The 10,088-nt window shown below is 36.4% G+C and overlaps 2 pseudogenes; both read left to right on the top strand.

Moving 5' to 3' along the window:
- Positions 1–1,138: 1,138 nt before the first annotated feature.
- Positions 1,139–1,804, top strand: LOC109262162 (grpE protein homolog 2, mitochondrial-like; annotated as a pseudogene).
- A 1,416-nt stretch (positions 1,805–3,220) lies between these two features.
- LOC109262203 (histone H2A.V-like) lies at positions 3,221–5,013 on the top strand (annotated as a pseudogene).
- Positions 5,014–10,088: the final 5,075 nt, after the last annotated feature.

Below are 10,088 nucleotides of genomic sequence, written 5' to 3'. Positions count from 1 at the left end.
TGTCATACAATGGAACAAAAAGTGTCTTCAACAAAACGTGTTGGAACACATTTCACCCCATGAAAAAAAAATCTAGACACAGATCTTATACACTTCGTAAAAATTACCAAAAAAAAAGGATCAAAGACCTAAATATAATATTCAAAACTATGTAGCTTCTATAAGCTAACATTGGAGAAAATGTGAATGACAGTGGGTGTCAAAGACTTTCAAATGACCAGAAAACACTTAAAAAATGGCAATAAATAAATCTCTATCAATAACTACTTTAGAGGTAAATGAACTAAATACTCCTAAACGAAAGAAAGGAAGGGAAAAAAAGGGAAGAAAGGAAGGAAAGAAAGGAAGGAAGGGAAGAAAGGAAGGGAAGAAAGGAAGGGAAGAAAAGAAGGAAGGAAAGGAAAAGAAAGAAAGAAAGAAAGAAAGAAAGAAAGAAAGAAAGAAAGAAAGAAAGAAAGAAAGAAAGAAAAAGAAATAGGGGTGCCTGGTGACTCGGTTAAGCATCTGACTCTTGATTTTGGCTCAGGTCATGATCTCATGGTTGTGGGATAGAACCCCACATCAGGCTCTGCACAGACAGCACAAAGCTTTCTTGGGATTCTGTCTCACTCTTTCTGCCCCTCCCCTGTTCATGTTCCCCCCTCTCTTTTTTCTCAAAGCAAATAAGTAAACTTTAAAAAAAAATACAAGAAGGAGGGAAGGGGAAGGGGAAAGGGAAGGGGAGGGGGAAGGAAGGAAGGAAGAAAAGATGGATGCACATAGTGTGGCAGAATGGATAACAAACAAGACCTATCTATATGCTGCTTAAAGAAACTCACTTTAGATCTAAAGATACACACAGATAGAATGTGAAGTGATTGAAAAAATACATTACACACAAATTTAAAACAAGAGAAAGTTGAGATAGCAATACTTATGCAAGACAAAACAGATTTTAAAACAAATTTTAATGAGATAAAAAAGGAGATTACATAATAATAAAAGGATCAGTCCAAAAAAATATGTATAACACTTGTAAATATTCATGCACGTAACATACGAGAGCCTAAATATATAAAACAAATATTAATAGATACAAAGGTAGACAATGACAGTAATAAAACAATACCATAAGACTTTAACATTGGGGATCCAGAATATGGCTGTGTGATCAGTGTGAGCAATCCAGCCACTGGTGCAGTGCCTTCCGGCCTTCAGTGCTGTGTTGGAAGGCAGGGGATCGCTGCATCCTTTCAGCACTGCCACTCAGAGAACTGCAGAAAAGGACTGCAGTTCTGAGGACCCTCCTGATGCACTTGGACCCTCTCTTGCAGAACGAGCCTTAAACCTTAAAGCTGTGAAACTGGAGAAGGAAGTCCAGGACTTAACAATGAGATACCAGAGAGCTGTGGCTGATGATGAAAACATAAGGTGGCAAACCCAGATATATGTAGAAGATGCCAAGATATTGGAATCCAGAGTTTCTGTAAGGAGTTGGTAGAGGTGGCAGACATTTTGGAAAGGACTGCAGAGTACATTTCTGAAGAAACAGAGCCTGGGGACCAGAAGCTTACTCTGGAGAATATCTTCCAAGAGTTATCACTTTTAGAGGTAAAGCTAAAGAGTGTTTGCCAAACATGGCCTGGAGAAGATGACATCCATGGATGACAAATATGACCCTCATGAGTATGAACTCATCTGTCATATGCCCACTGGCATTGGGGTACAGCCTGGCACAGTGGCATTAGCAAGACAAGATGGCTATAAGCTTCATGGCCACACCATTAGCAGTGGAGTCTCAGAGAAGACTATGAATGGGCCATGAGGAACTGAATGTTCTCCTAGAGTGCAGTCACCTGTGGTTCCTTGATTTATTAAACTAAGTTTGCATTTGGAAAAAAGGAAGGAGAAGAGGAAAGGAGAAAGAGAAGGAGAAGAATAAAGGAGAAGGAGAAGAAGAAAAGAAAAGAAGAAGAAGAAGAAGAAGAAGAAGAAGAAGAAGAAGAAGAAGAAAGAGGAGGAGGAGGAGGAGGAGACTTTAACATTCCACTTCCATCAAAGGGTAAACTATCCAGATAGAAAATGGAAACATTGACCTTAACATTAGACCTAATCAACTTAGGAGATTTAACAGCACATTTATCAAAAACCAGAAGATTATACATTCTTCTCAAGTACACATGAAAATTCTCCAGGATAGATCATTTGTTAGGTCAGAAAACAAGTCTCAATAAATTTAAGAAAACTGAAATCATATAAAGTATCTTTACTCAGCACAATGCTATGAAACTAGAAGCCAATTTCAAGAAATCTGGAAAACGACAACAACAACAACAACGAGAAAACACAAATCTAAACAACATGCTACTAAATAGCATCAATGAAGAAATCAAAGAGGAAATCTAAGAATACCTTAAGACAAATGAAAATGAAAACAACACTTGAAAATCTAAGAGATGAAGTGAAAGTCGTTCTAAGGGGAAAATATACAGCAATACAGGCTAACTTTAAAAAACAAATCTCAAAGACACAATCCAACCTTACACCTATAGGAAGTAGAAAAAGAAAAAGAAAAAAAGGAAGGAAATAATAAAGATTAGAGTAAAAGTAAATGAACTAGAGACTAAAAATCAATAGAAAAGATCAATAAAAATAAGAAATGGTTGTTTGAAAAGATAAACAAAATTGATAAACCTTTAGCAAGACTCATAGAGAAAAAAGGGAGGGACCAAATAAAATCAAAAGTTAAGAGAAGTTACAACCAACCCCACAGAAAAACAGAGACTACCATGAAAAACTACACACCAACAAATTGGACAACCTAGGAGAAAGTGACAGATTTCTAAAAACATACAATCTTCCCAAATTGAACCAGGAAGAACCAGAAAAATTGAACAGGCCAATTATTAGTAATGAAATTGAATTAGCAATCAAAAACTTCCCAAAAAACAAAAGTCCAGTAACAGACAACTTCACAAGCGAATTCTCCCAAACATTTAGAGTTACTTATTTTTATTAAACTATTTCAAAAAATAGAAGAGGAAGAAATGATTCCAAGTTCATTCTACCAAGCCAGCTATACTCTGATATCTAACCTAGAAAAAAAAGAAAATTACAGGCCAATATCACTCAAGAATATAGTTTTTAAAATAGTCAACAAAATATTAGCAGGTCAAATTCAATAATACACACAAAAAATCATACACCATGATTAACTGGGATTTATTCAAGTGATGCAAAGATGGTTCAACATCTTGAAATCAACATGGCATATCACGTTAACCAAAAAAAGAATAAAAATTACATTATCATCTCAACAAGTGCAGAAAAAAACATTTGACAAAATCAACCTTCACTGAAAAAACTACAAGTAATAAGTGAACTCAGTAAAGTCGCAGGGTATAACATCAATATATAAAAATGTGTTGGATTTGAATACACTAATAATGAAGTAGCAGAAAGAAAAATTAAGAAAATAATTCCATCTACAATTGCACCAAAAAGGATACCTAGGAATACATTTAACCCCAAAGGTAAAAGACCTGTACTCTGTAAAGTATAAAACATTGATGAAAGAAAATGAATATGACACAAATACTCCATGCTTATGGATTTGAAGAATTATTACTGTGAAAAATGTCCATACTACCCAGAGCAATCTACAGATTGAATGCAATCCTTATCAAAATACAAACAGCATTTTTCACAAAACTAGAAAAATTAATATTAAAATTTGTATGGAACCACAAAAGACCTTGAATAGACAAAGCAATCTTTAGAGAGAACAAAACTGGAGGTATCACAATTCCAGGTTTCAAGACATACTACAAAGCTGTAGTCGTCAAAACAGCATACTACTGGCACAAAAACAGACATATAGATAATGGAATAGAATAGACAGCCTGGATAATAAACCCACATTTATATGGTCAATTAATCTCTGACAAAGAAGGCGAGAATATACAATGGAGAAAAGACAGTCTCTTCAATACATGGTGCTGGGGACATTCTCATGAAACAGGACTACTTTCTAACCCTATACACAAAAATAAATTCAAAATCTATTAAAGACCCAAACATAAGACCTAAAACCATAAAAATCCTAAAAGAGAACACAGGCAATAATTTCTGTGACATCATTCATAGCACTATTTTTCTAGATAGGTCTCCTGAGAGAAGGGAAATAAAAGCAAAAATAAACAACTAAAGCTTTTGCCCAGCAAAGGAAACCATAAACAAAACAAAAAGACAACTTACTGAGCGGGAAAAGATATTTGCAAATGATATGGGGATTAATATCCAAATTACATGAAGAACTGATATACAACTGAACATCGAAAACACTAAAACATCCCATTAAAAACAATGGACAGAGGACCTGAATAGACTTTTTTTCACAGGAGACATCCAGATGGTCAACAGGCACATGAAAAGATCCTCAAAATCGCTGTCATCAGGGAAATGCAAATTAAAGCCACAATGAGATTTCACCTCACACCTGTTAGAAAGGCTAAAATTGGCAGTTTGAATCGGGCTCCAATGAAAGAGTAGGCTGTGGGGTCTTGGTTTTCTAATTCTTTTTCTGCCTTGCTTGTTTAAGCCTCAGCAGAATTCAAAGGCTGGCAGTAAGGCTGGGAAGGACTCTGGAAAGGCCAAGATATAGGGACATGGCCAGCAGAGAGCTGGCTTGCAGTTGCCAGTGGGCAATATTCAGTGAAACCTAAGATGACCAGTCATGGACGTGTGGGCGTGACTGTCGCTGTGCAAGATGCAGCCATCGTGGAGTACCTCACCGCAGAAGTACTTGAACTGGCAGGAAATGCATCCAAACATTTGAAGGTAAAGCTTGTTACCCTTCCTCATTTACAACTTGCTATTCGTGGAGGTGAAGAATTGGATTCTCTCATCAAGGCTACAATTGCTGGTGGTGGTGTCAATCCACACATAAACAAATCTCTGATTGGGAAGAAAGGACAAAGACTGTTTAAAGGATTCCCGGATTCCTTATTATCTCAGGACTCTAAACACTCTTAACAGCCGTCCAGTGTTGGTGATTCCAGGGGACTGTATCTCTGTGAAAAACACAACACTGCCTTTTTGTAATTCTATTTGAGCAAGTTGGAAGTTTAATTAGCTTTCCAACCAATCAAATTTCTGCATTTGAGTCTTAACCATATTTCAGTGTTACTGTGGCTTCAAAGAAGCTATAGACTCTGAAGTAGTGGATTTTGATTGAATTGACTTTACAAAAAAACAAAACAAAACAAAACAAAACAAACCTGTATGGATTTTAATTGTGATGCAGAAGTTATAGTAACAAACATTTGGTTCTGTACATTGTTTCCACTCCAGTGGAAAAGCTCCTATCAGTAAAGGTCATATCCCACCCCCGTCCTGCAAAAAAAAGAATGGCTAAAATCAAAAAGACAAGAAACAAGTATTGATGAGAATGTGGAAAAAAGGAAACCTCATTCACTGTTGGTGGAAATGTAAATTGGAAGAGCCACTTTGGAAAACAGCATGGGCACTCCTCAAAAAATTAGAAATACCATGTGATCCTTCCTAAGTTTGCTGTCTCTTTCTCCTAAGTTTACTGTGAACCTAAAATTGCTTTAAAAATAGTAAAAAGTGAAGCAATCTACCTGGCTTATAAACCTATGACTGGGCGTAAAAAAATTGTATTGTTAAAAAATATTATGTATTTCCTCTTGTTTTCTATTTACCTCATGTTCTTTTTGTGACTACCACCAGCAGAATTAATTTCTTCATAATGAATGTGTAAACTTTGCCTGACTGTAAGGTGGGTATCAAGTTCTCACGGTCATTTAATCTCTGTAACTGCACAGCAGGCAAAACGGAGAATCCAGAAAAACTAGGAACTAAAACAGATACTAATTTTACTTACGATGACAAAATTGTCCTTTGAGCAAATAAATGGTTTAGCAAGGAGTCCTCACCATCATACACATGTTATCCCTATGACATTAGAGTGAGTCTGTTGCATCTCAAGTCCACATGTTTTACTGGTGTACTGAGGCTATATATAACTGAAAGAATGTTAGCAGTAAAAACTCAACTTATTCTGAAATTTATGAGAGGGCAATAAATTGAATTATACGGTGATCTCTTCTAGCAGTAAATTGTAGTTTACTCATTACATGTGTGTCTCTGCACCAAGATAGTAATGTATTTCCTTATCATTTTTTTAAGAAATAAATCTATGAAAGTTTTACAACCAAATCTCATGAGCCATGATTAGTTTCCCATCATTCCTGATTTTCTTCTTCATTTAGTTCCTGATATATAATGCCATATTTATAGGTAGATAAATTTCATGCTTAAATAATCAAATTTCATAATAACCTATTAGATGTAATTCTTCATATTTTTATATTTTATTTTGTGGATGCATTTTCTTCTTTCTTTTTTCTCTTTAGTGTCACTTCTTTAAGGTCAGATGTATAAAACTATGAACAAAATTCCATGTGATACATATCATTCAAAATGCTACAATGCTATGTAAATTTAACACTGCTTTGATATGCTTTTAGTGGCCTTGGATACAAGCCCATTTGTGTTGATAATAATGACAGACATTAATTTACAACATCTAACATGTTCCTATTTTTTATTTTGAATCTTGAGGAATTTCTAATGAAACTGCAACATAGGAAATCTTGAACCTAATTGAAAAAAAAGTGACACACACTTTTAGCATACTCCCTTTATTTTTGAGTAGTTTTATTTCATTCCCCTTTATATTAAGTGGAATGACTTGAATAGGTTTTGCAATTATGATGTGAACATAACGTATTTCTCCAAGTAGCCATATTTATTAAGTCATCTTTCAGAAATGTGTTGAATTTGGTAGACATAATTCTATTCCTTGCATTGCATTTGCTGGCCCACAAAGATTATTCATCATCTATTTTTTACAAAAATATGTTTTTATGCATTATGTGACTGATATATCTATGAAGTTTGAGGTACTCTCAGTGGTAATAGATATCAGTCAATGTAGCTAAAATTGTTTGAGAAAGTAAGATAATAATTTAAAGATAAAAATATACCATTGGAAAAGGTTTAAAATCCACCAGTTTTATTTGTTCTTTGAATGGCATTTTTCTTAGAGTATCTTACTATTTAATTATCTAGTTTAGGACTACAGCTGTTTATGAAAAAAAATTTTCTGCCAATGAAATCTAAATAAAATTAAACTTTCAAATTGATTACTGATAACATTTTCATATGTATTAATGAAGATGAATGAATTTAGAAGTGATCATGGCTTAAAAAATATATTGCTTTTTAGACTGCAAGAATTCTATTTTTGGAATCCTGCCTAGTACAAAAATTAAAATAACTACCCAATGAAATTTTGGTCTGGTTACATATATATAAACAGATGCTTGTGTGACTATACGATTTAACAATTATTTTTCCAAACATTATAATGTATTCTTTCTTTAACTCTATAACCATATTTTAAAAGTAGTTTTATTTCTATTATCTATTGATTTTGGCTCATATTTTTTAAATGGCATTTATTTGCTAACCTTCTCACCTACAGTACTGTTCCAGGAATGAGACTTATGTCCATGTGCCAAGGTGCAGCTGCTATAGTTATTTATTATGGTACTTTTGGATCACTGTCTGAAAAGTAAGGAACTGTCCCTAGATACTGAATAAGAATTATGTGTATTCCCTTGCCTATTTTCTTTCAAGCCTTTCCCTTCCAATTACATCCAGATGTCCTAATACCTTATCATTTCCAACAGTATGTAACCATGATGATTACATCTTTGATTCCTGATTGAAATCCATATACTGTGATGAAATTATGCCAAAATATTATTTAGCCTTCTTCTGGACATTAATTTGTTCCATCCGCTTATCCTTCATACAACAGCTTTGACCAATAGTCAAATACTATAGTCATAGTCACATATTGGACTATGAGTTATCTTCACAGAGGCATATGAATTATGTATTTCCTCTATATTGACATAGGCAAATGGCAGTTTTATAAATTCATTAATGCATATTTGAAACTCATAGATTCAGCAAGGTCGGAAGGACACCTGATTACCTTTTGTTGTTGTTGTTGTTGTCAGCATATATGCTATTTATGTAATTCAAACTTATTTAAACATATTCTCATCTTTAAAGTTCCAAGAGTTTGGGGGCGCCTGGGTGGTGCAGTCGGTTAAGCGTCCGACTTCAGCCAGGTCACGATCTCACGGTCCGTGAGTTCGAGCCCCGCGTCGGGCTCTGGGCTGATGGCTCGGAGCCTGGAGCCTGTTTCCGATTCTGTGTCTCCCTCTCTCTCTGTCCCTCCCCCGTTCATGCTCTGTCTCTCTCTGTCCCAAAAATAAATAAACGTTGAAAAAAAATAAATAAATAAAGTTCCAAGAGTTTAGAAGTAAGATTGCTTCTGCCAATGAAGACCCTTGTTTGGTTCTTTGCAAGATCACTACAACAGTAGAATGCTCTCTTTTGATCACCAGTACTCCCATATAAACATTCAGACAAAAAAAGATAAGGGAGCCAAGATGGCAGAACAGCATGGAAGTTTCTTGTGTGTCTTGCATCATGAAATACAACCAGACCAACACTAAACCATCTTGCATACCTAGAAAATTGATCTGAGGATTAACACAACAATCTGCACAACCTGAACCACAGAACTCAGCAGGTACACAGCAGAGAGAGGTGAGCTGGGGGAGACAGAAGCTGCGGAAGGCAGGGAGCTGCTTTGGTGTGTGGAGAGAGGACAGGGGGCAGGGGAGAATAAGGCAAAAGCACCCCCCCCCCAAAAGCAGCTGGAGAGAAAGTGGAAAAGTAGAAAAACAGCCACAGGGATGGAACTAAAAAGGGAGAAAGGAGAAGGTTTAAATTCCATTAAGACTATAAACAGGGGGGAACACAGAGTCTGAAACTCTGCAGCTCGATACCTGGCTGTGCTCTGGCTGTGCTCTGGTGCTCCTGGTGAATCCCCAGGATCAGAGTGGAGTCCAGGGTTCTTCAGGCCACATGGGGCAGATGGTTTCCCTGCTGGGAGGACACCTGTAGAGGCTGTGTGGGTCCCCCAAAGGCAAGGCCCCAGAGGACCCGGGAGAACAACCACATTCGCTGGTGCTAGAACAAGGTTATTAAGGGTAAAGCCTGGTGCCAGATGTGTGTTGTGCTTTTTCTATAGTACCTCAAATGCTGCTGTTACACAATCTCACTATTTTTCCTGGGGTGGGCTGGCACCTGGCTGCAGGCTCTGGGCATCGGCAGCAGCACGGTCCCGCAAACGTTCCTGGGTACAACTGGCACACGGCCCTTTTTGGTGAGACCCTCCACACAGGGGCAGAACGGATCAAAGCTGCAGTCCCTCAGAAGTAAGGGATTGGGAAAAACAACTGAATATGTGACAAAACTCAGGAGGGAGGTGCTGCCTAGGGCTTGGTCATGGACTGTGTAAAAGAGTGGAGTGGATGGAAGCAGAAGACAAAGGACAGGTACATGATTGCTAATCAGGGAGAGCAGAGTTCCAATACTAGAGACTGGTAGCTGGGTGATGCCATTTTCACCGCTCCCAGGCATGCACATACGCACCTACAAGCACTACAACAATCCACCCCAGTAAGCTAAGCAGTGCCATGAGGTGGAGAACGGAGCTGTTACACTAAGCCCTGCCTAAATGAGCCAACCTCAGTCTTCAGGAACACAAGTCTCTCTGACTGCTTAGTTTAAGGACTATAAAATGCTTCATAGGTTGACATCTAAGGGAAAACAAAGTAATTTCACTAGTATTTCAGTCTGGTTGCCAGTCCATCTATTCAATTTTATTTATTTTCTTTTTTTCCTCTTTTTTCTTTTTCATTTCTTTTCTTTGTCTTGAATACAAAAAAGTAAAAACTCATTTTTATTTTCAATTTTTATTAAAAATATTTTTCTTTAGGTTTTTCTACTATAATTTTACTCTTGTGTATTTTTTTTCAAATTCTATTTTACTTCTGTCATTATATTTTAGTGTACTTTAGTGTATTTATTTTTTCAAATTTTCAAACTATTTCCTTTCTTTTTTTCTATCACTTCTTTTCTCTAATCTATCAAGACCC

The sequence above is a fragment of the Panthera pardus genome, unplaced genomic scaffold (genome assembly GCF_024362965.1).
Source record: "Panthera pardus isolate Hobbes unplaced genomic scaffold, ASM2436296v1 HiC_scaffold_13, whole genome shotgun sequence".
Classification (NCBI taxonomy): domain Eukaryota; kingdom Metazoa; phylum Chordata; class Mammalia; order Carnivora; family Felidae; genus Panthera; species Panthera pardus.
This window is presented reverse-complemented; position numbering and strand designations above follow the sequence as displayed.